Here is a 25,916-nt window from a genome sequence, read left to right as displayed (position 1 = left end):
GAGTTTTGGGGCTGGGGAGGAGGATGATTGAGCCAATTTTTTTTGGTTCCTCTAAGCAATTTTCCCTTATTCTAATATCTGGGGCTTGTTTTCGCAGATTTTGCATTTTATCTAACTGCACACCATGTTCATTCAGTTTGTTCAGTCCAAAAATCAAATACAATTCAAGTTTGTAGTGGAACAACTTCAAAGATGCTACCTCTCGAAGATAATGCAAACTGACAACTATTAGAAACTAAAAAAACAATATATTACAGCAAGAGCCTATGCGACTAGATATGAGGAAATATTTCAACAATAGCCTATTTCATTAAGCTTTGCTGCCGTATTTTCTATCCAGGTTGAACAGACGGGGTCCTGGGGTGAAAGACCTTTGAATAGTACCCAAAAAATATATGCCGCAAATGTCAAAGCTATGTTTGATCTACTTCCTAAATTTGAGACCAACATTTGGTAATGTTTGTTAAGGGACTCTTACTTTTTCATTAAGAAAAAATATTTTTTTTAAGGTTTAATCTAGTCACTCATGATTATCTTTAAAAATGGATGGAGTGCCTATGTGTAAATATACCCACCGTCGAAGGCTAAAAAACGAGGAAGTCATGTAACTGATCAAGACACTAGAGCGTTAAGGGATTGTTTTGCTAATTATGGACTTGTGCAAATATTATGGTGGAGAACAAATTCAGTCTACAATTCATGGCGTATTTGTGAAGAAAGACGTTATTGTGGCTCTGTATGATCACGAGGGAAGTCAAATTGTATAGTTCATAAAATTATCTCAGATTATCAGAGAGGAATATAAAAGAGAAGAAAGGATAGATGCCTTACATCAACAATAAATTTTGGGACACCTATATTGGCTGATGGACGCGCTGCAGTGGGTGGACAGGCAGTTTTGTTTCCTAGTTATTTACAACTTCGAAATAGTTCTTTTTTTAGCACGTTATTTTAAGTAATTTTTTTATCCTTCGACGGCGAATATGTGTACACATGGGCCGTCCATTCATATGTAAAGATAACCATGAGCGACACTAGATTAAAAATTAACCAAAAAAATAATTTTTCTAAATGAAAAAATAAGAGGCCCTTAACAAACATTACGAAATGTTGGTCTCAAATTTAGGAAGTAAATCAAGCATAGCTTCCACATTTGCAGCATATATTTTTTGGGAACTACTCAAAGGTCTTTCACCCCAGGACCCCGTCTATTCAACCTGGATAGGAAAAACGGAAGCAAGGCTTAATGAAATAGGCTATTGCTGAAATATTTTCCTCATATCCAGTCACAAAGGCTCTTACTGTAATATTACAAATTTTTTAGTTTCTAATAGTTGGCAGTTTGCATTACCTTCGAGAGGTAGCATCTGAGGAGTTGTTCCACTACAAACTTGAATTGTATTTGATTTTTGGACTGAACAAACTGCATGAACATGGTCTGCAGTTAGATAAAAGGGAAAATCTGCGCAAACAAGCCCCAAATATTAGAACAAACATGTAATTGCAAATAAATTACCAGTTTTTAAGTAAACAAGACTGAAAAACTTACATTTATCATGTCTAATGCACACACGTCCTTAAGGAACTCAGCAAGATTAGCGTAGTCGTTACTAAATGAAAACCCAAGTTGAAGTGTCTCATTGTTTGTGTATATGAACCTTAGAATGTCAAATATTGGTTGTTGCGGCAATTTCAAACAATCCAACAAAATGATTCTGTATACTTCATTGTTCTTGCTCCTACTTTTAATTTTGAGTTGTATCAATGACACTATAGGATATCTATTGTTTTCTATTGTCATAAATCACGCAGTATCTATTGTAATAAACGCTACCTCTGCGATGCACGCTTTGATCTTATCAAAGAGGTCCGACATAAATTCATCAACAAGATCATACTGGTACTCACGTAACAAGGGATGGTTGTTGGGGTTTTCTTGTCCATCTTCTTTTTCTCCTGTTTCACATCATTCCGTCGAGGCTAGTGGAGGTTCGGTGAGTTAAAACTCTCTCGGAAGCAGAGGCAATATAATTCATCTCCTGCACGTGAGAGTTCATCTAAGACGTTACAGAAAATGAAAAAGGTAATATTATTGCCTATCTGCTATATATCCACTAGCACATCATGAAATAATATACCCACTAGCACATATCTATCTGCCTATCTGCTATTTATCCACTAGCACATCATGAAATAATATATCCACTTGCCTATCTGCCTATTTGCTATATCCACTAGCACATCATGAAATATTACATTTTTTATTTTCTATGACATCTTAGATGAACTCTCACGTGTGGGAAATGAATTATATTACCCATCTGTCTATCTGCTATATATCCACTAGCACATCAGGAAATAATATATCCACTAGTACATGCATATCTACTATATATCCACTAGCACACCATAAAAATTATATTTTTTATTTTCTGTGACATCTTGGATGAACTCTCACATGCGGGAAGTGAATTATATTGCTTCTGCTTCCGAGAGAGTTTAACTCACCGAACCTCCACTAGCCTCGACGGAAGGAGGTTAAACAGGAGAAAAATAAGATGGACAAGAAAACCCCAACAACCTTCCCTTGTTACGTGAGTATGATCTTGTTGAGGAATTTCCGTCGGACCTCTTTGATAAGATCAAAGCGTGCATCGCAGAGGCAGAGTTTATTACAATAGATACTGAGTGGTTTATGACAATAAAAAGCAGTAGATATCTAGTAGTGTCATTGATACAACTTGAAATTAAAAATGGGAGCAAGAACAATGAAGAATACAAAATCTTTTTGTTGGATTGTTTTAAATTGCCGTAACAACCAATATTTGACATTCTAATGTTCATATACACAAACAACAAGACACTCAGGCTTGAGTTTTCATTTAGTAACGACTACGTTAATCTTGCTGAGTTCCTTAAGGACGTGTGTGCTCTGGACATGATAAATGTAAGTTTTCCAGTCTTGTTTACATAAAAACTAATAATTTGTATGCAATTACATGATTGTTCTAATATTCGGGGCTTGTTTTTGCAGATTTTCCCTTTTATCTAACTGCAGACCATGTTCATGCAGTTTGTTCAGTCCATAAATCAAATACAATTCAAGTTTGTAGTGGAACAACTCCTCAGATGCTACCTTTCGAAGGTAATGCAAACTGCCAACTATTAGAAACTAAAAAAACACAATATTATAGCAAGAGCCTATGTGACTGGATATGAGGAAAATATTTCAGCAATAGCCTGTTTCATTAAGCTTTGCTGCCGTATTTTCTATCCAGGTTGAACAGACAGTGTCCTTGGGTAAAAGACCTTTGAGTAGTTCCCAAAAAATATATGCTGCAAATGTCAAAGATATACTTTATCTACTTCCTAAATTTGAGACCAACATTTGGCAATGTTTGTTAAGTGACTCTTACTTTTTCCTTTAGAAAAGAAATTTTTTTTGTTAAGGTTTAATCTAGTATCACTCATGATTATCTTTATAGATGGATGGAGGCCGATGTGTAAACATATCCGCCGTCGAAGGCTAAAAAAGACGAGGAAGTCATGTAACTGATCAAGACACTAGAGCGTTAAGGGATTGTTTTGCTAATTATGGACTTGTGCAAACAAAATAGTGGAGAACAAATTCGGTCTACAATTCATAAGAGTATTTGTGAACAAAGACGTTATTGTGGCTCTGTATGATCACGAGGGAAGTCAGATTGTATAGTTCATAAAATTATCTCAGATTATCAGAGAGGAATATAGAAGAGAAGAAAGGATGAATGCCTTACATCAACAATAAATTTCGGGATACCTATATTGGCTGATGGACGCACTGTAGTGGGTGGACAAGCAGTTCTGTTTCCTAGTTGTTTACAACTTCGAAATAGCTCTTTATTAGCATGTTTTTTTAAGTAATTTTTTTAGCCTTCAACGGTGGATATGTGTACACATGGGCCCTCCATCCATCTGTAAAGATAACCATGAATGACACTAGATTAAACCTTAACCCAAAAAATATTTTTTCTAAATGAAAAAGTAAGAGGCCCTTAACAAACATTACGAAATGTTGGTCTCAAATTTAGGAAGTACGTCAAGCATAACTTCGACATTTGCAGCATATATTTTTTGGGAACTACTCAAAGGTCTTTCACCCCAGGACCCCGTCTCTTTAACCTGGATAGGAAAAATGAAATTAAGGCTTAATGAAATAGGCTATTGCTGAAATATTTTCCTCATATCCAGTCACATAGGCTCTTGCTGTAATATTGCAATTTTTTTAGTTTCTAATAGTTGGCAGTTTGCATTACCTTCGAGAGGTAGCATCTGAGGAGTGTTCCACTACAAACATGAATTGTATTTGATTTTTGGACTGAACAAACTGCTTGAACATGGTCTGCAGTTAGATAAAAGGGAAAATATGCGCAAACAAGCCCCGAATATTAGAACAAACATGTAATTGCAAACAAATTACCAGTTTTTAAGTAAACAAGACTGTAAAACTTACATTTATCATGTCCAATGCACACACGTCCTTAAGAAACTCAGCAAGATTAGTGTAGTAGTTACTAAATGGTAACCCAAGCTGAAGTGTCTCGTTGTTTGTGTATATGAACCTTAGAATGTTAAATATTGGTTGTTGCGATAATTTCAAACAATCCAACAAAAAGATTCTGTATTCTTCATTGTTCTTACTCCCACTTTTAATTTCGATTGTATCAATGACACTATAGGATATCTATTGTTTTCTATTGTCATAAATCACTCAGTATCTATTGTAATAAACGCTACCTCTGTGATGCACGCTTTGATCTTATCAAAGAGGTCCGACAAAAATTCCTCAACAAGATCATATTGGTACTCACGTAACAAAGGATGGTTGTTGGGGTTTTCTTATCCATCTTCTTTTTCTCCTGTTTCACATCCTTCCGTCGAGGCTAGTGGAGGTTCGGTGAGTTAAAACTCTCTCGGAAGCGGAGGCAATATAATTCATTTCTCGCACGTGAGAGTTCATCTAATGTCATAGAAAATGAAAAAGACAATATTTTTGCCTATATGCTATATATCCAGTAGCACATCATGAAATAATATATCCACTTGCCTATCTGCCTATCTGCTATATATCCACTAGCTCATCATGAAATATTACATTTTTTATTTTTTGTGACATTTTAGATGAACTCTCACGTGCGGGAAATATATAATCTTTGCTTCCGAGAGAGTTCAACCCACCGAACCTCCACTAGCCTCGACGGAAGGAGGTGAAACAGGAGGAAAAGAATATGGACAAGAAAACCCCAACAACCTTCCCTTGTTACGTGAGTACCAGTATGATCTTGTTGAGGAATTTTTGTCGGACCTCTTTGATAAGATCAAAGCGTGCATCGCAGAGACAACATTTATTGGAATAGATACAGAGTGGTTTATGACAATAAAAAGCAGTTGATATCTTGTAGTGTCATTGATACAACTCGAAATTAAATGTGGGAGCAAGAACAATGAAGAATACAAAAAAATTTTGTAGGATTGTTTGAAATTTCCACAACAACCAATATTTGACCTTCTAAGGTTCATATACACAAACAACGAGACACTCAAGCTTGGGTTTTCATTTAGTAACGACTACGCTAATCTTGCTGAGTTCCTTAAGGACGTGTGTGCACTGGACATGATAAATGTAAGTTTTCTTGTCTTGTTTATATAAAAACTGGTAATTTGTTTGCAATTACAAGATTGTTCTAATATCCGGGGCTTGTTTTCGCAGATTTTCCTTTTTATCTTCCTGCAGACCATGTTCAAGTAGTTTGTTCAGTCTAAAAATCAAATACAATTCAAGTTTGTAGTGGAACAACTCCTCAGATGCTACCTCTCGAAGGTAATACAAACTGCCAACTATTAAAAACTAAAAAACACAATATTACAGCAAGAGCCTATGTGATTGGATATGAGGAAAATATTTCTGCAATATCCTATTTTATTAAGTTTTGCTTCCGTATTTCCTATTCAGGTTGAATAGACGGGGTCCTAGGGTGAAAGACCTTTGAGTTGTTCCCAAAAAATATTTTTTGCAAATGTCGAAGCTATGCTTGATCTACTTCCTAAATTTGAGACCAACATTTGACAATGTTTGTTAAGGACCTTTTACTTTTCATTTAGAAAAAATATTTTTTTTGTTAAGATTTAATCTAGTGTCGCTCGTGATTATCTTTACAGGTGGATGGAAGCCCCATGTATACACATCCGTCGTCGAAGACTAAAAAAGACGAGGAAGTCATGTAACTGATCAAGACACTAGAGCATTGAGGGATTGTTTTGCTAATTATGGCCTTGTTCAAACAAAATGGTGGAGAACAAATTCGGTCTACAATTAATGGAGGGTTTGTGAACCAAGACGTTATTGCGGCTCTGTATGATCACTAGGGAAGTTAAATGGTATAGTTCATAAAATTATCTTAGATTATCAGAGAGGAGTATAAAAGAGAAGAAAGGATAGATGCCTTACATCAACAATAAATTTTGGGACACCTATATTGGCTGATGGACGCACTGCAATGGGTGGACAGACAGTTCTGTTTCCTAGTTGTTTACAACTTCGAAATAGTTCTTTTTAGCATGTTTTTTTAAGTAATTTTTTTAGCCTTCGACAGCGGATATGTGTACACATGGGCCCTCCATCCATCTGTAAAGATAATCATGAGCGACACTAGATTAAACCTTAACCAAAAAAATATTTTTTCTAAATGAAAAAGTCAGATGCCCTTAACAAACATTGCCAAATGTTAGTCTTAAATTTAGGAAGTAGATCAAGCATAGCTTCGACATTTGTAAAATATATATTTTGGGAACTACTTAAAGGTCTTTCACCCCAGGACCTCGTCTATTCAACCTGAATAGGAAATACGAAAGCAAAGCTTAATAAAATAGGATATTGCTAAAATATTTTCCTCATATCCAGTCACATAGGCTCTTGTAATATTATGGTTTTTTTAGTTTCTAATAGTTGGCAGTTTGCATTACCATCGAGAGGTAGCATCTGAGGAGTTATTCCACTACAAACTTGAATTGTATTTGATTTTTGGACTGAACAAACTGCATGAACATCGTCTGCAGTTAGATAAAAGGGAGAATCTGCGAAAACAAGCCACGAATATTAGAACAATCATGTAATTGAAAAAAGTTATCAGTTTTTATGTAAACAAGACTGGAAAACTTACATTTATCATGTGCAGTGCATACACGTCCATAAGGAACTCAGCAAGATTAGCGTAGTCGTTACTAAATGAAAACCCAAGCTTGAGTGTCTCGTTGTTTGACTCAGCAAGATTAGCGTAGTCGTTACTAAATGAAAACCCAAGCTTGAGTGTCTCGTTGTTTGTGTATATAAACCTTAGAATGTCAAATATCGTTACTAAATGAAAACCCAAGCTTGAGTGTCTCGTTGTTTGTGTATATAAACCTTAGAATGTCAAATATAGGTTATTGCAGTAATTTCAAGCAATCCAACAAAAAGATTTTGTATTCTTCATTGTTCTTACTCCCACTTTTAATTTCGAGTTGTATCAATGACACCACACGATATCTATTGATTTCTATTGTCATAAACCACTCAGTATCTATTATAATAAACGCTACCTCTGCGATGCGCGTTTTGATCTTATCAAAAAGGTCCAGTGAAAATTTCTCAACAAGATCATACTGGTACTCACGTAACAAGTAAAGGTTGTTCAGTTTTCTTGTCCATCTTCTTTTTCTCCTGTTTCACCTCCTTATGTCGAGGCTAGTGGAGATTCGTTGGGTTGAACTCTCTCGGAAACACAGACAATATAATTTATTTCTCGCACGTGAGAGTTCATCTAATATATCACAGATAATGAAAAAGGTAATATTTTTGCCTATCTGCTATATATCCACTAGCACATAATGAAATAATATATCCACTAGCATATGTCTATCTGCCTATTTGCTATGTATCTACTAGCACATCATGAAATAATATATCCAATTACCTATCTGCCTATCTGTAATGATCGTAAATTTCTAATACGGGTTTAAATAATTTTCTGGTATTTAAACATTAAATATTATTTTTCTAAAAGAGTATTTGTATTTTCCCCAATTTCTCTAGAATTTTCTATGATTTAAAAATACGGTATTATATTTAAATGGTTTTGCTAATTATAAATTTAATTGTTTTGGTAAAACTTTTTAAATCAATAGTTAATTATTTATTATTGTTATTGTTATTATTATTTTGACCATAAATTTTCAATATTTATTTGAATAAATTTTTTTGGTATTTTAATTATTTTTTTAAAAGGGTTAATTCTCTGCGTTCTCTCACCTGTAAATCACTCTTTTCATCTCTCCCCTACCCCACACCCCTAAAACCCTCCCCAATTCACGCAAATCCCCACCTCGTGTCTCCCCTAACTCCTTAACCCCCCCACGTGACTCTCTCTCACTCTCTCTTATTCAATTTTTCTCTCTGCAATCAAACTCTCCCTCCTCTTCATCAGCTCATCCCCATCTCTCTCCTCTCTTCATCACCAAACCCATGCTCCAACCCTTCACGGGCCTACAACCGCTGACGGATTCCCCACCGCCACAGCACGTCGCGAGCCACCTCCCAGCTCTTCCTCCTACACTCAATCCCGACCTCCGACAACGCTCTAGTCCACCAGTCTCAGCCACCTCCCTTCGCCGCCATTTCGACCGAACCACCCCACCTTCACCGCCACCTCCTCGTCTTCCCTTCAGCTGACACCACCCAGATCTGGCTCGTCGTTCGTCGTGCCCAACTCCACCAGCCCTCGGTCCGCCGCTCTCTGTTCCCCCAGCACGCTGCTCGCCTCACCGTCATCGCCCAACCGCGTCACCCTTCTACGTCGACATCCGCTCCTCATCCCGTCGTTGCCAGCTCCTCCCAAGAGCTCCGTTGCAGCCAGCCCCCTCCTCTCTCATTCTTAAACCGTCCAGCCATCGCTGACCCCCGCTGCAGCTCCCTCTGCCCTCCGACGTCGACATCTCATCCCCGCCGTATCCAAAATATGAAGCAACAAAGTATGAAGATGAAGGAAATTTCTTTATCATTAATTACCACAAAGCAAAAAATTTAAAGCCTCATTAACACAGAGAACTGCCATGACAACCATTATGTCACATAAAATCAAGAATCTAAAAGAAACCTATTATCATCCAAAGAAATGGAGAAATAAATGATCTGGAAGTCCTATTTAACAAAACTATTCGTGTAGCGTCTCATGAATTCTTAAATTGTAGTACTAAGCAAGACTTAATTTCAAAGATAGCTAGGATCATAATCCATCATGAATATTACTAGAATCATATATATGATGGAGACTCATAATTGCTATCTCTATCAAAATGTTATAATCTACTCAACAGGAAACTTTGTTCTGACAAATATCTATCCGAAATACAAAACAACAGTTAATTTCTCCATGGCAAGATTTTTAACTCTCGTTAACAAAGGGATTTTCCATGGCTACCAGTATCGCACATAAATCAAGAATTTGACAAAAATTAAGCTATTATCATCCGAAGAAAATTGGGGGAACAAATCGACCAAGAAGCACTATTTAGAATTAAGCTATTATCATCCGAAGAAAATTGGGGGAACAAATCGACCAAGAAGCACTATTTAGAAAATACTATTTAGGTAGCATCCAAATTCTTAAAATTGGGGGAACAAATCGACCAAGAAGCACTATTTAGAAAATACTATTTAGGTAGCATCCAAATTCTTAAAGTGCACTAATCAAGACTTAAATTTAAATGATACAGGCTCGTAATTACAACTTTAAAATATCAATATTGATCATGTGGTGGTTGCTAGGAAGAAAAGTAGAGTGAACATGAGGAAAGCAATGAGTAATATCATACCAGTAGCCCACCAAGCTCATTGTATGACAAAACCCAAGGAATAGTAATATCAATCACACGAAGGTACAAAAAAATATTGAGAACGCAAGAGTACAAAGATATACATGGTTTGGTTTATAGCCTACGTCAACGGGCGAAGCAGGAGAATAGCTTTACTAAATTGTGAGGAGCACAATGCGTATATCTCTCTATTACTTAATTCCTAACACACCCCAAAAACCTAAACAACTCTCTCGGATAAAGGAACAAAAAGAGAAAACAAATATCAAAAATGCTTTATAAGAGAACTTTCTCTTTTATATATTGTGGAAATATGATTCTAAGGAGCCACCTTAGGTTGAATCTAAGGATACACCTTGAAAATTACACTATATGCAATCACTTTATTTAATCAACTCCATTCATTTTGATCTATATTGTTTGGATGGTGTATAAATAAAAAACTGTTCATGTTGAATTGTAGTTACTCATGCATCAAGTAATTATAAAATTAAAGGTTTACGACAATATATCTAAAGATAGAATGAAAAATATGTGTTAGAAGTTTTGAAACATCCTGATTTTTATTTTATAATTTTCTTAAAAGATTTAAATCATGATGAATGGAGTGGATTGTTCATTAGAATAGCCCAATCTATGCATTGAGAAGTGCATCCTTAGATTCAATCTAAGGTGACTCGTTAGAATCATGTTTTCCTCTCTCTCTATATATATGAACCTGATGGTGAAGGAGCTTCTTATTGTTTTCTGGGGTATCATCTTATTAGACGCAATTAGGTTAGCTTAGCTGAAAGGAAGAGCTAGAGTTTAGTGGGTTTGCACTTGATTATCCTCTCCTTGATGACGTAAGTCAGGGTAGTTTGTCCAGTATTTGTTTGGAAAATCATACTCCCTTTAAAAACACGAGTTCAGGAAAATCTTTCGGTAGACAAAAATACCTTTGGAATTCAAATATTATTCCATTAAGTAAGAGTAAATTGATAAATTAATGAATTCTTATTGGATATACTTTGGAATTCAAATATTATTCCATTAAGTAAGAGTAAATTGATAAATTAATGAATTCTTATTGGATATACATAGTATGAAGATAAGCATTCCATTAAGTAAGAGTAAATTGATAAATTAATGAATTCTTATTGGATATACATAGTATGAAGATAAGCATACAATTTTAATTAAAATGTAAATCTAAATAAAATTATTAAATACTAAATTTATAAATGTCTACAAAATGAAGGGCGTATATGAAAAAAATAAATAAATTAATGAGACAAATAATGTCTACCCCAAAGGTCGAATCCGGGAACAACGTAGACCAACAAATGTACATAATGTGGATGAGATATTTACAAAATCCATCAAACAAATTAAAGAAGCAAAAGTCATTCTCAAAATTATATAAAAAAAATTAAGGAAAATAAAAAATCATACTCACTTTAAAAGCACAAGTTCAGGAAAAGTTTTCCATAGTCAAAATTATATTACACTATTTTAAATATTTAATTTAAATTAATATAATCTATACTAATCATACTTATATCCTATCCTAAAACCCCATGAACTATCTATACCTCAATAATTTAAATAAGATTAATAAAATATATGAAACATCTCCGTACTATCAGTTTATTACATGAAGTATTATAAAAAAAGTAAAAAGTTTTGAAAATTAGACAAAATACTCTCAAAAGTTTAAAATTACACAAAATAAAAAGCTAAAAATTTAGAACTTGGCAAAATAAATAGTAATTGTGTGATATTTTTTCATTAAGATATATAAATATAACTTATAATTTAAGGTTTACTATCCCTTTTTAGAATCTAAAAATAGTCAAGTTGATACTGGTAAAAAATAGTAATAATAACAGATTAAAAATATCCTGTTAAATAATAAAATTTTTAAAAAATATATGATAGATTAAAAATTAATGTTATTGTATAAATTAAAATAACTACATATAATTTTACCAATATGTTATAACACCAAAAATACATAAGTATCATTAATTGATAGAAGACTAAATCATAAAAAAACTGATAAAAGACTATAATATAATAGCTTAACATTAATTGATTATAATTTATAAATATTGATCTCTAATGGTAATAATGTTTACTAGGTAAAAAATTATAAAGATTTATGTTTGGAGAACTATTAGAAAATTTAGAGATATCCTTCAAAATAATCAAGCGGTTTTTATTTCAAATGGAATTCGGAACGTCCATGAATCACTTCAATTAACACTAACATAAGTTATATTTATCATAAAAACACCGACTGGATACCCCCTGAAGAATATATTGAACAACTTTGTGCTCATCAAAGAAACATTCTTCATAGAAGATAAAAGAAAAATTACTATACTTTGCGTAAGCAAAAAATATAAGATCAGCCTTTTTCTTTTTCTTATATAGTATCACGACCCTGCGTGTGACTTTATTTAGGGGTATGACTACTAACGAAAGATCAATTCTTAAAGACACTATCAAAGATAATGATGTAATAGCACTATTAGAATTCAAGATCTCTAAGTATGAAGGTAATATATTTTATTAGTAAAATTCTTATTAAATGTCACTAAATATAAAATCCACCTTATATCTGTCTCAAATTTATAGATAAGATATGTATGTCATCGTAAATTGCGTCAATAATATATATCAATCCAAAGATACAACTTATTAAAGAAATAAGAGAATAGTAAGTAAACCAAGCAAACATTCATATAGCACTGTAAAGAAAAAAATATTACATTTTAAAGCTATATGCAGCGCTCTTTTAGAGTAGGCTGTCAAGACAAAAGCATCTTCATTAAGGCTCTTTATAAATACAACAAAAATTTAAATTACTAATATATACAATCATTATAACATTTGAAAGAGGTATGATCTTAGAAAACCTACTCTAAAATTCATATAATTAAACCCAAGAATAATTTACCAATATACAGACAAACTATCGTACCTTTAAGGCAACGATAACTACCATTTATAATAGAGTTGAGCAGTGATTCTATATTTGCAAAGGTTACAATAAGAAAGTGGATCAAGATGTTAATAATAAGTATCCAGATGATAAATATTGTAGAATCGTTGATGATTTAGTACCAAGGTTAAGTGATATCCCTTCTTCATGAAATAAATATATCAAAATTAAATATTAATATTATAATCTAAAACAAATTGACAATGAAAAATTTAATGTATTTAGTTCAGATCCTCATGGAAAATGACACATACAAAGTAAAATGTAACATTATGACACAACAGAAATTTTTATTGGATGCACAACAGAAGAATTCATTGCAGAGAAAAAGAGATAGCTCCTAACCTTATTTAAGTAATAAATTAAAAGTATAAAAAATTTCATATATATGAAATTAATATTTATTCTTATTGAAATAGGAAAAAAATCAAGGTCCATATTGTCAGAAGTTTGTGTTGAATATAAGAAATACATTCAACTTCTTTGTGAATTTAGACGAGAAGACAAAAGATGAATGAGCCTAAGGAACGATAACATGCTCTTGTCTTATATCAAAATCGATGTAGACGATGAAGACACTACTACTTTAGAATTGGCTAGGAAAAAGGTAAAAATGAAGAATGATTGATCTCGACTCAATAAAAAATAAAATAGAAGTAACAAAAAATAATGATTTGTGAATTGTTATAGAATAGTTTTATTTTTTTAGTAAAATTAGGAATCTTTAGAAGGGATTTTTATAAACTATTTTAGTTCTTTCATATGCATATGTTGATGTTTTTATCATATAAAAGTGTACTAGAGTTAACATTAATCTTCAGTTTATGATTTTTTTATTAACCATTTTCTATCATTTTAGCCCATTTTAAATCAATCATCTTGGCTCGTTGGCTTATCTTTCTTTTATAATGTTATTTTTTCAAGTGTTTTTTACTTTCATAACACTATACTTCCTCATGTCAAGCTCGGTTTCATGCTGATCCAAATGGAATGAAAATTTAAATTGGCTTTAGATTATATTTATCTCCTGACAATTCAACTATCAACTTAAAATTTTAAATTGAATGTAGCCTATTCAAACAAACATCAAATAAATAAATAATCAAAGTGTGATCGTGGAATAATTTTTAGTAGAAAATCAACCAAAAATACTTAATCAAAGTGAGCAAAAATTATTATCAAAGAGTAACTGATGAATAAATTTTAGTAAAAAAATAAACCAAAAATACATAATCACAGTATTAAACCACGCGCATTGCACGTGCATAAAATGTAGTCGTTGAAAACATATGAGTGAAAATTAGTACTGTAAAATTTGTGATCCTAAAAATCGACAGGTTTGAGATGTAAAGAAATGTACATGTCCATAGATTGTTCTTTATTCAACACGTGTTCAATATCATGCTCTACTTGCAGCTGCTGAGTCTTGTTTATTTGCAAAACTTAGATTGGATGCCAGTGATTTCAATTATTTGTGTGCAAACTTGTATACCAAAGCATCGGAACATACCCTATTTAGTTGGAAACAATAGAAATTGCAGTCATTCTTTATATGCTTTGAACAATTATGATAAAATATGTTCAGCAAAGACATATAGCAATCAAAAAACTGTCATTCAAGTGTAAAACTCCAGAAGACACTCGATGTAGACAACTTCGCATAAAAGCCTTTGAATTAAACCAAATAGAAAAGAATAGAACAGAGCATGTGCACATAATTAAAATCAGAGCTACAATAAGCTTTCTAAGTCACAAATAATCCCAATTTCTACTAATGTCAAGTAAGAAATTGCTACATCATGCTTCCTGAGTTACAAAGCCTTCAATCACATAAGGTTCTAATAAACTAAGATCATCAACTTTGTTGTTATCATATTTGATTCTCCATCTGTCCTTCAATATGAGTAAATTTAAATTCATCAATGGCGGTCTCTTTAGATCTGCCTAAAATAGCCCCCATCGGACTTCAATAGCGCTCTTAAAGTACTCAAGCTTGTTTCGCCGCTAATGATGAGGCTCTCATGACCACCTTTGGTCTTATTTATGAGTTTCGCCGGCAATGGTGATGCCTTAATAGTAGCCATCAATGACACTTAATATGACAAACTTCGCTTCTCAGGCGAAGCTCGCTATCTTAGCCTATTAGGCTTTTGGGTGAACTTCATTTAAGTGAGGCTTGTTAATCTAGTCCTTTGGACTTCTAAGTGAACTTCGATATAAGTGAGGTTTGCAAGTCATAATCCACTTAGATTTTGAGTGAACTTCCCCTGAGCGAGGCTCGCTAACCCAATCAACTTAATTTTTTGAGTGGATTTATTTGCCATGTTGAAGTTCGCCGTTAATACAAACTTTGCATGTATTGCTAACAGTTAGCCTAATTTTTTAGAGCTAATGTTAGGGTGATTTTCACTCATGAGAGAGCTTCACCTAGGAAGACTTAGCGAGCTTTACTGGTGGGCTTCAAAGACTTAGTTGATTTTTGAGTCTTTGTCTTCCTACTTGTTTACCCCTTTTTGGTGTAGTTGTTCCGGAAAATACTCCAATCAACCGATGTAATCACTTCGGGCATAATAGGACTCGTGACTCTGAAATGAAGCATGTTTTTAGTGGGGACATTCCTCTATTTCTCGAGAGTAGTGTAGGTGTAAAAAATTGCCTATAGGGTATCATACATAGCTCAAGTTGAAAGGAAGGCGATAAACATCATCATCTGAGTTATAGAGAAGCATACCGAGGCCAAAGACCAACTAAAGAGCCAAATCAACAATAAGAATCATAATCTGACGGCCCCTACAAATCGAGTAAAAGTCGATGTCTCAATCAACCAGATGAGACGACACCTCCTGTGTCAACTCGAAAGGTAGCCAACATCTTAACCAGACAAGACGACACATCATGTGTCAACTCGAAAGGTAGCCGGCATCTTGATTAGATGAGACAACACTTCCTGTGTCGACTTGAGATCAAACAAGACGACACCTCCATGTCGACTCGAGAGACATTGGTAGTCGACTCGAGTCGAGCCAAGACCCGAGATGAGATAGACTTCGTGTCGAGACCCGAGATGAGATTTCCATTGTGGTGACTCAAAAGGCGTTAGTAGTTGACTTGAAGTCCTAGACGAGATCCCTTCGTGCCGATTCGAGAGGCAGTGATAGCCGACTCCAAGTCTAAGATGAGACCAGAGACGAGATCCCTTTTGTGTCGACTCACAAGGCGGTGATAGTCGACTCGAAGTCTGAGACGAGACCCCTTAGTGTCGACTCGAGAGGCATTGGTAGTCGACTCGAAGTTCGATCCGAGACTCAAGATGAGATCCCCTTAGTGTCAACTTGAGAGACGGTCCAAGATGAGACCGAGACGAGATGACAGTTTGAAGTTGAGACAAGATCAATGTCGACTCGAGATGCGGTACGAGATGAGATCGAGACAAGACGATAGTTCGAAGTCGAGACGAGATTAATGTTGACCAGATGAGACGATAATTCTAATGTCGACTCGAATGGCAAACTGAGATGACACCTCATGTGTCGACTTGAAGGCCGATAGAAGTCAACATCTCGAGACGATACCTGAGATGAGACCCCCCTTCGTGTCGACTCGAAAGGCGTTGGTAGTCATCTCAAAGTCCAAGCCAAGACCCGAGATGAGATCTCCTTCGTGTCGACTCGAAAGGCGTTGGTAATCAACTCAAAGTCCTAGACAAGATCCCTTTGTGTCAACTCGAGAGACTGTCCGAGATGAGACCGGGACTAGATGATAGTTTGAAGTCGAGATGAGATAAATGTAGACCAGATGAGATGACAAGTCCTATGTCGACTCGAATGGCGAACTGAGACGACACCTCATGTGTTGACTCAAAGGCTGATAGAAGTCAACATCTCGAGATGATACCTGAGACGAGACCCCCTCCATGTCGACTCAAAAGATGACGATAGTCGACTCGAATTCCGAGACACTTGCCATTGTCTCGAAAGAGGTGGCTTTGTCTGAGACACTAGCAAGTGTCTCAACAAAAGACCAACCTCCGAAGCCAAGTCCCTTCGTGCTGACTCGAAAGGCGGTGTCAGTCGACACGCCTTGAGTCGACTCGAAAGCTTCCTATCTCGTCAGGCGACTCCTAATATTGCAAGGAACTAAAGGGAAGATTCAACGATCTTTGCAACGCTTTGACAAAAGTCAATGAATCTCTTCAACTCAAAGGTCAACTAAGGAATACCCGAGAAGCGCATCATTTCGAGGCACAAAACATGTCTTGAAAGCCATGAGACAATTCATAGTTTTTGAGATAGTGGCGACTATCTCGAAAACTAGAGTGGGTTTAGCGATGATTTTCTCGAGTTTTGTGCAATCCACGTAGCTTAATAACTACTGGGAATCATCCAAAAACGTGGGGGAGCCGTTACAAGCGAAAATCATGTACATAATCATAGAAATAATGGTAATTAAACAAGATGGGAGCGGTTATGAAACTGCCAGAAGCAAGCCATGCTCCTGAGATAGTCACGATTGTCTCGGAAATAGGAGTTCTTCGACACGATTCCTTTTCGACTTCAACCTTCAGTTACAGTCTCTAGGGGTTATAAATAACCCCCTACCACCTATATGCATAGGGAGAGAGCATACCAAGGAAGGACGAAGGTAGGGAGAGTAGGGACTTGAGCTAGTTGGTGAATCTTGAGAAAGAGAGAGTCTTCATTGTTTTCAAGCATTTCCAAGAACCTTCGGTGTTTCCTCGAGATCTATGTTTTGACTTGATCTTGGGAAGAGTGTTTTATCTATCTTTGCTAAGATAACCACTTCTGTTTTTGTTTCTAAAATGAAACATCGACCTTAAGCCTTCTTCACGATTTAATTTGGATCTGTGATTCGGTCGTTCACAGGTTAACGCACCCCCAGCACAGGCAAAGATTCTACGCAAGCAGCGGGTGATAAAAATCCTCTACGTGTGTTTCTAGAGAGTTGTATTTTTTTATTCGTGTAAGAAAAGTCCTATAAAAAGACTGGCTCTTTTGAACTTGTTGTAAACGACTGAAGTTGTAATGAGTTCTATGAATAAACCAACTTTCGACGCAAACAAGTAGCAGCCAAGATCAAATTGAAATGATTCATCTCGGAAGCGCTCGTATATAGAGGTAACTTATCACAGGCACCAATTTTTCTATCCTAAAGGATGATCGGTCATGGAAGCCTTAATTTTTGTTTAGTGGCAGTGCTCCTGAGGGTAATTTAGTATTCAACCAGGAAAAAGAGCGTTGGTACTACATTCAAAGGGATCGTTGTTATTACCTGACAGTGATAGAACGACAAGTATCATTCATGTACTTGCAACACCTAGCGGTTCCTCACTTGATGCAATTTTCTTTGAAGTGGGTTCCCTGAAGTACGACGGCTACTTTCACTAAGAAGGACTTTTTGGGGTCAACATCGTGGGTTTTCATCTTAGCTTCATTAAAGATGACGATCCCGTCAATGAAGCTCTCCTAATCTCTAATGTGTTCAGTCATCCGCTTGCCGACGCTAATGCTCAATACCCGTAAGAGGATGCCAGGTTCCTTGGCTGGATCATATCAACAAACACCAAGTAGTGGACTAGTTTGATCGATTATGCTCTCGCTACTTTTGGGGAGAGTCTGATAAGGTTGGGGCTCTATTCTACAGTATGGGCCTCTAAGTACGGTGTGGATTATTTGTGCACCGATGGTATACAATATTGTAGAGTTGTATAATGTTGATAGTAACACTTTCTTCACTCCTACAGGGGAAATGGGGATAGCTTTACTTGAGGTGTTTGAGGTATCTCGAGTGCCGATGGGAAATGATCATATGAAGATTTCTTCCCAATAAATGTAGAGTTAGCGACTATGAGCCACAACATTCATCTTGGTGAAGTGTTTTGCGAACTAGTCTGTCATTTCCACATCTGTCACTGGACGATTAGACCTGCCACGATCGGTCTTCATGTTGCTTATGTACCTTGGGCGAAATATTTATTCCTTAACGTGAGCAAAAAGGGGAGAGTTGATTCAATCTCTCTGGTGACTGATCTTGAGGTAGAAACTAGGATCATCAACAATGGTCCTATAAACTATATTGCCAAATCGAGTGAGTGAGGGTTCCATGCAGGAGATTCTTTCAAAAGATTTCATCATCAAGCTAAATAATTCATTTCCTAGCAAGCTTTACTTGCAGGTTTCCTATCAATCTGATTGAAAGGTTGAGTCATACCCTCTCGGCCGAAATATTACATCTCTATGAAGGTGTTATACCCTCCCATGAAGATCGCTCATGAATATAGCTTGGATTTGATTCACGCGATGCTCAGTTGCATTCATCATGGGTTAAGGGAGTTGGTCACCAAGTATCTAAGCTAGGAAGAGAATTGCCTGCATGATAGAGTCCCAAATCCCTGAGTGGAACTACCATACACTTATTTGGTGCTATGGTATACACTTCACTGTTCCTCACTCATGTCTGCTGCTACCGAGCGTGAAGAAGGAGTCTCATTGCTCCAGAGATAAAAATGTGTAAGATGGCCTACCAAGTTACATTACGGGGATTCACCGGATCATACAAAATAAGGAGCATTATCGTTGTTGTTGTTGTTTCCCCTAAAGTTGCTAACACTAATCTTAGGGATGAGTTCGAAGACGGTTCCGGCGTGAAAGGATTTACCTATTTGACCAGTGGTTGTTTTAATTGGTTGGTCAATATTAGAGCAAGTCATTTTGTTGCACTGTTTAATAGGACTGAGTGTAATATTGAACCCTACTTGTCTTGTCGATTCGCACGATAGTTTAAGTATGATTATCTTTTTGTCGGCAACCCAAGTACATGGTTGTTGCGCTCAGGAAGTCCTGTCAACAGTGCTCGTGCTTGATATCACTTTGTTGTTGGCGCTACTGGAGCCACATTTATGCTACCTCACAACATCCTTAACTTTTATATGACATTATGGTTTTATAAGTGGTATAGCACAGTGAATATTCCCAACTCCAACTTTTAGGTGAACAAACTAGTTTGTAATGGATCATCTGAAAGTACAAGGAGACTTTCAGGAAGGACTCCAAGAGTAAAGCTCCCAGACTTCAAGAATACTTAGCATAGGTTGGGTTAGAGGATGAAGAAAACTCAAGGGTGCCAATCGAACAATTGCTACCACAAAGATCTATTGGTATCAGCATTCGAGAACCGATAGAGTCAACTATTCATTGAGGAATTGCCGATAGAGGGGCTCATGAGAAAAGACTATTACAAGTCCAATGCCCACAGGTGCCGTCAAAGAAGAGGTGAATGGAGCAACCAAGTCACACACTAGAGGGCCCTATAAACACAAGGGAGGATCCTTCTATGGTTCTAACATAGGAACCTGTGATTAAGGCTGTAGTCGATTTAGTAAGTTTTGTTCATATCTTTATTTTGGTTTGCTAGATACACTCGAGTGACTTGTGCTTCTTATTTGTAGGTAAGGATCCTGCTTCTGTTGATCAAGAGGATTTAGATGATGAAGAGAGGGTCGGTTACGAGATCGATACCTACTTTTTTGATCCAAATGACACTAGTTTTGAGGGTGATATAGGCGAGTCCTCCTACATCCCATGTATGATCCTTTTTTATCAGGTTTGTGTAGTTATTTTATTTTTATCACTAACGCTTTGTTCGATTTCTCATAGATGATGAAGTTCAACCAGAAGCTGGTATGGAAGCAACTCTCGTGACCATTCCTACAGAGGGCGAACCTGAATTGGCTACTGGTGCAATAGAAATCCTCAAACCTGAATCTGAGCATGAGGCTGCCATAGTAGCAAGTCCTACCCTATTTTTGTTGTGTGATGCAAGCTGATCATTGTTGTGTCTTCTAATTCTGATGCCGATGATGTACCAATCTCTTCGATCCCATAAGGAATTGGTGTGGCGGTCCCACCAATCCTTGAGCCTCATTTTGAAGATGAGCTTGTCGAGGCGGGGGACAAATTGATTGAGCTAGAGGTTGCGGCTACTAGTTTTGCAAATGCACTAGTGGATGTGACAACGATGTCGGCGTTAGTCATACGGTCCTCTAAATCACTAGTTGTGACAACTCCATCTTCTTATGCTATGATGGACATTTCGAGCGTGTTGGCTTCATTAGTGTTGTTCTTCTTGCCAGGTGGCCGTCAAAATCAAGCTTCGCCAGCTACTTTTCCTAGTGCAATTGATTCTTAAACGGTCTAAACTGAAGCATGCCCTTTACATCACATGGAGATTCCTCAATCTCCTAATTATGATGATATGGTTGAGTCGAAGATTCATATTCTCATTGAGAGTTTGATGAGACTCTTTAACCAAAGTGTTAATGTCACGCCCCGCTTCCCAAAATACCAGGGAATCGGAACGTGAACAAGCCCGCGACGTATTAGATCAAGGAGAATAAATAAAAATAAATGTTTCTCCTCAACCTAATACGTTAAGCGTCTGGAAATAAGTACAATGTGAAGCCACAGGTCCCCGATCACAATCAACAAGAATATAATGAACAACACAGAATAAAATAATACATATCACAAATGGGATAACATCCGAGACATAAAAATATGGGTCAAACATGCCCTTATACAAAACTGAACAAATGAATGCTGAGGAGATACAAAAATAAACATGCCCTTATACAAAACTGAACAAATGAATGCTGAGGAGATACAAAAATACATCGATCAATGAAAAGAAAGAACTACAAAAATAAGCTAAGACCATCGAACAACTGGAGGGAATAACTAAACTTCGGCTTCTTCTTCTGCTTCATCTACAAGGCACTCCTGCTAAGAATCTTATGGCTCCTGTTGAACCTGTTCTTCCCCTAAGTCTGACGTACACCAGAGAAAACAGGTGTACGTCAGGTGCATGGCGCACGGCAAGACCCGACCCCACAAAGAAAATAGAACGAACGAAAATCCAATGCGAAAAACGATACGATAACAGAAACAACAAAAGAACGTACAACTGAAATCCACAAATCAACATGAAAACACTACTAAATCATGATAACATAAAGCATCCAAAATCGATCAGGTAACGAGGTCATGCAGCTAGTGATCAGTCTAATCATCCAAGCAACAAGATCATACAATAGATGAAATTAATACTTAAAAATCTAAAACAAGAGACGTAGTACGTCGAGCGTAATAATCCAAACAAGGAAACCCTCATGTATATACCATATGTCTCGAATTGAAAATAATTAAATATTAATCTCGATCTATGTATGAAAAGAAACACAACTGGCCTATATCTCACAAGAACTCATACCTAGCCAAGAAACAAGTCTTGCAACTAGCCATCCTATACAGGTCACTGGTCTACCTCTCACATATAGTCAAAACTCATATTCACGAATAACCGGTTGTTCACAAATCATCCACACGTAACGGTTCACTGCCCCCTCAGACCCACCCCAGTGCTACACAGGAATTTCACTGGTGTGAGCCTGGAAATAATCAACAATCACAATATCACATCACCTCAGACCCACCCCAACGCTACACAGGAATATCGTTGGTGCGAGCTTGGAAATAATCAACAATCACATATCACAACACCTCAGACCCACCCCAACGCTACACAAGAATATCGTTGGTGCGAGCCTGGAAATAATCAACAATCACATATCACAACTCCTCGGACCCACCCCGGTGACTACACAAACTTCACCGGCGCGATCCTGGAATATACATCAACAATCACAACTGCTCACATGTACCAAGACTTCTCACCCCAATTCTCGTAATTCCAGCTCAACTACACATGGGGTTCTAGATCCTAACTGTGTCATACAGGTCACTATAGTCATAAACTCCTAATGATTCTCAATCACAACATGGAACAATCAATGTGACTAATCATGTGCAATAATATCATAGCATATCAAAAAATCAAAATAAGAATTATAAATCATAAACAGCAGCTACATAATCAGAAAATAATCTTTTTCTAAATTAATTCATTTTAAATTATTTTGCTTAACAATTAATCTAAGCTAATTCATTTTCCAAATAAATTCTTTTAAATTATTATAATTATCTAAAAATGATTCTTTTGCCGAACTAAATTCTTTTAATTCATTATAATTATTCTGAAAATATCATTTATCATATTACCATGATATAATTAATATTCTTCAGCAAACAATCCCACGCAGATAAATACGTCACAATTAAACTATGCAAATAATTCATAAAAATGTAAATAATCAAACTACGAAACGGGAGAGTGGGATCTTACCTAGGGGTTTTGTCGAACGTATCGACGCTGACGGCGCGGGTCGGATCCGACGCGGGGTACGACGTCGGGAAGAGCTCCGGCGAGAGCTGCGGGATCTCGACGATGCTCGTCGGTGAGGCTGGTGGTGGCTACAAGGAGTGGGTGTTTACGGGTGATGTAGGCTGTCGGAGCTTGGTTGGGGGCTTCGGCGAAGGCTCGATGGCGTGGAGGACTGGAGAGGAGACGAGGGCGGCTCTAAGAGGGCGTGGATGCTCGTCGACGATGAGGGAGTGGCCAAGGGGAGGGGGAGGCGGTGACCGCCTTACTCATAAAACCGCTTTTTTCGGGTCGGTTCGGGTCGGTTCGGTCAGTTTTTTCGGTTTGAACCGAACCGTGCTCACCCCTAGAGAACCTATATATAGGTTAGGTTAGGTTAGGTTAGGGTTAAAATACTAAACATAAAAGAAATTAATTAAGGATCAAATTGAATAATTAGGGAAAATTAAACAAAAATAAATAATTACGGGTATTTAAAAAGTAAACTAACTATAGAATAATTATCTATAATTAAAAACGTACATGTTGTGCTATTACAATAATTGATACGAAATAGTCGAAAAATACTCATATTGTACAATTAAACAGAAATAATTAATAAATAAAATATATTTACTTACATTTAAAATCAAATAATTATGGGATAATTATCTACATAGTAAAACGTACTAGTTATACTAATACGACAGATATTATGTAATAGTCAAGATAATACAACAAATTATACCAAAATACGTAATTAATAATACAAAGTATTATACGAAATATTACGTAATAATATTAATAGTACAACATATTATTTAAAATAATATGTAATAGCACCGATAACACAACAAATTAATTCTAGAAATTTTTACCGCACAAAATAAATTTATAAATATCAAAATCATTTAAATAAATATATAATTAGATTTTTAAATAATAGAAATTTATAGGAAATCGAGAAAAATACAAATACTCCTTTAAAATTAATAATTAAATATTTTAAAATGCTAAAAATTTATTTTAATTAGTATCAAAATTCATGGTCTATACAGTTAATAATGTATTGGCTGCTGGAGGAGCTTGTCTTCTCTTTCTATTTGCTTGTTACGGAATTAGCTCGGTGTCCGTATAACAATTGCTGGCAATGAACATGCTGTTCCATACAAGAGAATGATCGATGAGACTGAGCTTTACTTTTAAGGATTGCAATGCCTACTCAAGGCTGACATTGCGCCACTACAGAATTCGAGTAGCGTCATCTCATGGTCAAATGCTAGGAGCATGACGAAGCTGCTCATAAGGAGATAGGTGACATCAGCCAAAAGCTCCAAGAGTTGACCGTCTATCTTGCAAATGTTGATGGTAAGCGTATAGAGATTGACAACGTGATCCTTGAACATGAAGCTACCATCAATAAGACCAAGGCCAATATAGCCGAGGCTCAAGTTAGAATGGAAACTGCTCAAGAACAGATGAAGGAGCTTGAAATCAAGTCTTTTGAATTGTTCACGGAGCGAGCTCTCAAAGCATCTCAACTTCGAGCTGAAGAGGCTAGATTAGAGGTCGTCAAAGTTCAGGCCATTCCCACTGATCTAGAAGTTCTGAAAGAACGAGCTCTCAAAGGTGCTCTTGATGCTAGGGACGCTGAGTTGGCCACGCACATTGAGCATATCAAATCCTTATCTCATCAGTAGTCTCCTTTTTGTAATAGCTTAGCTCTTCTAATTATAATAAAGAACTTTTGCCATCTAGCTTTATATGGGTATACGATAGAGGTGTAATGTTAATATATCATATCGATAAATTTGCTGGGGAGAAAAGTGATGAAATCAAACTGATAGAGGTGTTGTGTTAAGGTATCATGTTTTGTTAAGTTGGTACTATTCAAAGGTGTAGTGTTAACATGATAATACTAGATTATTTGACAAAGGTGTAATGTTAACGTATCAAATAGAATGTTAGACAATGATGTGATGTTAACTAGTCAGATTCAAAAGAGTCTAGAGGATAACTTGCATTTGGAAGTGTAGTGTTAACTTAATAGTAAGAAATTGATGGAAGTGTAATGTTAGCTAATCGATTTTTTTTACAAAGGTGGATTAACAGAGGTGTAATGTTAACTGGTCAAATCTAGAAAGACAAGTTGACAGAGGTGTAATATTAATCGGTCGACAAAATGTTCCAACAAAGGCGTAATTTTAATCAATCAGATCATTGGGAAAGCAAATTGTTCAGAGGTGTCGTATTAATATGATGGTAGTAAGGTATTTAGAGTAAAATAAGGGTGTGGTGTTAACTTGATGATTCGTTAGGGATTTTGTTGAGGTTTTTAGATCAGAGGTAGAAACTTAAACGTGACCAACAACTCTCCATTGATCGAGGGTAGTATTCCTTAAGAAACTTTCCATTGATCGGCGCCATGAGTCTATTGTCATTTGGGTCAATCAGGCAATATGCTCTATTTGAGTAGACTATCTTTATTACGAACGACCTTCCCACTTCGTTGGAATTTGTCTGTAGTCTTGTGTGCCATGACCATAGGCTGACGAATAGTTAAGACCAAGTAGCCTTCTTTGAAGGATTGTTCTCTAACTCTCCTGTTAAAGACTCTCGAGATCCGAGACTGGTAGATCTCATTTCATTGCTAAGCTTCGGATCTCATTTCATTGCTAAGCTTCGAGTCTCATTTCATTCAACACTTCTAGTTCTTGAAGACGCTTTTGATAGTATTCTTTAGTTTTCATTTTCTTGGTCAGAATGA

This window comes from Asparagus officinalis, chromosome 8 (assembly GCF_001876935.1).
Source record: "Asparagus officinalis chromosome 8, Aspof.V1, whole genome shotgun sequence".
NCBI classification, from domain to species: Eukaryota; Viridiplantae; Streptophyta; class Magnoliopsida; order Asparagales; family Asparagaceae; genus Asparagus; species Asparagus officinalis.
This window is presented reverse-complemented; position numbering follows the sequence as displayed.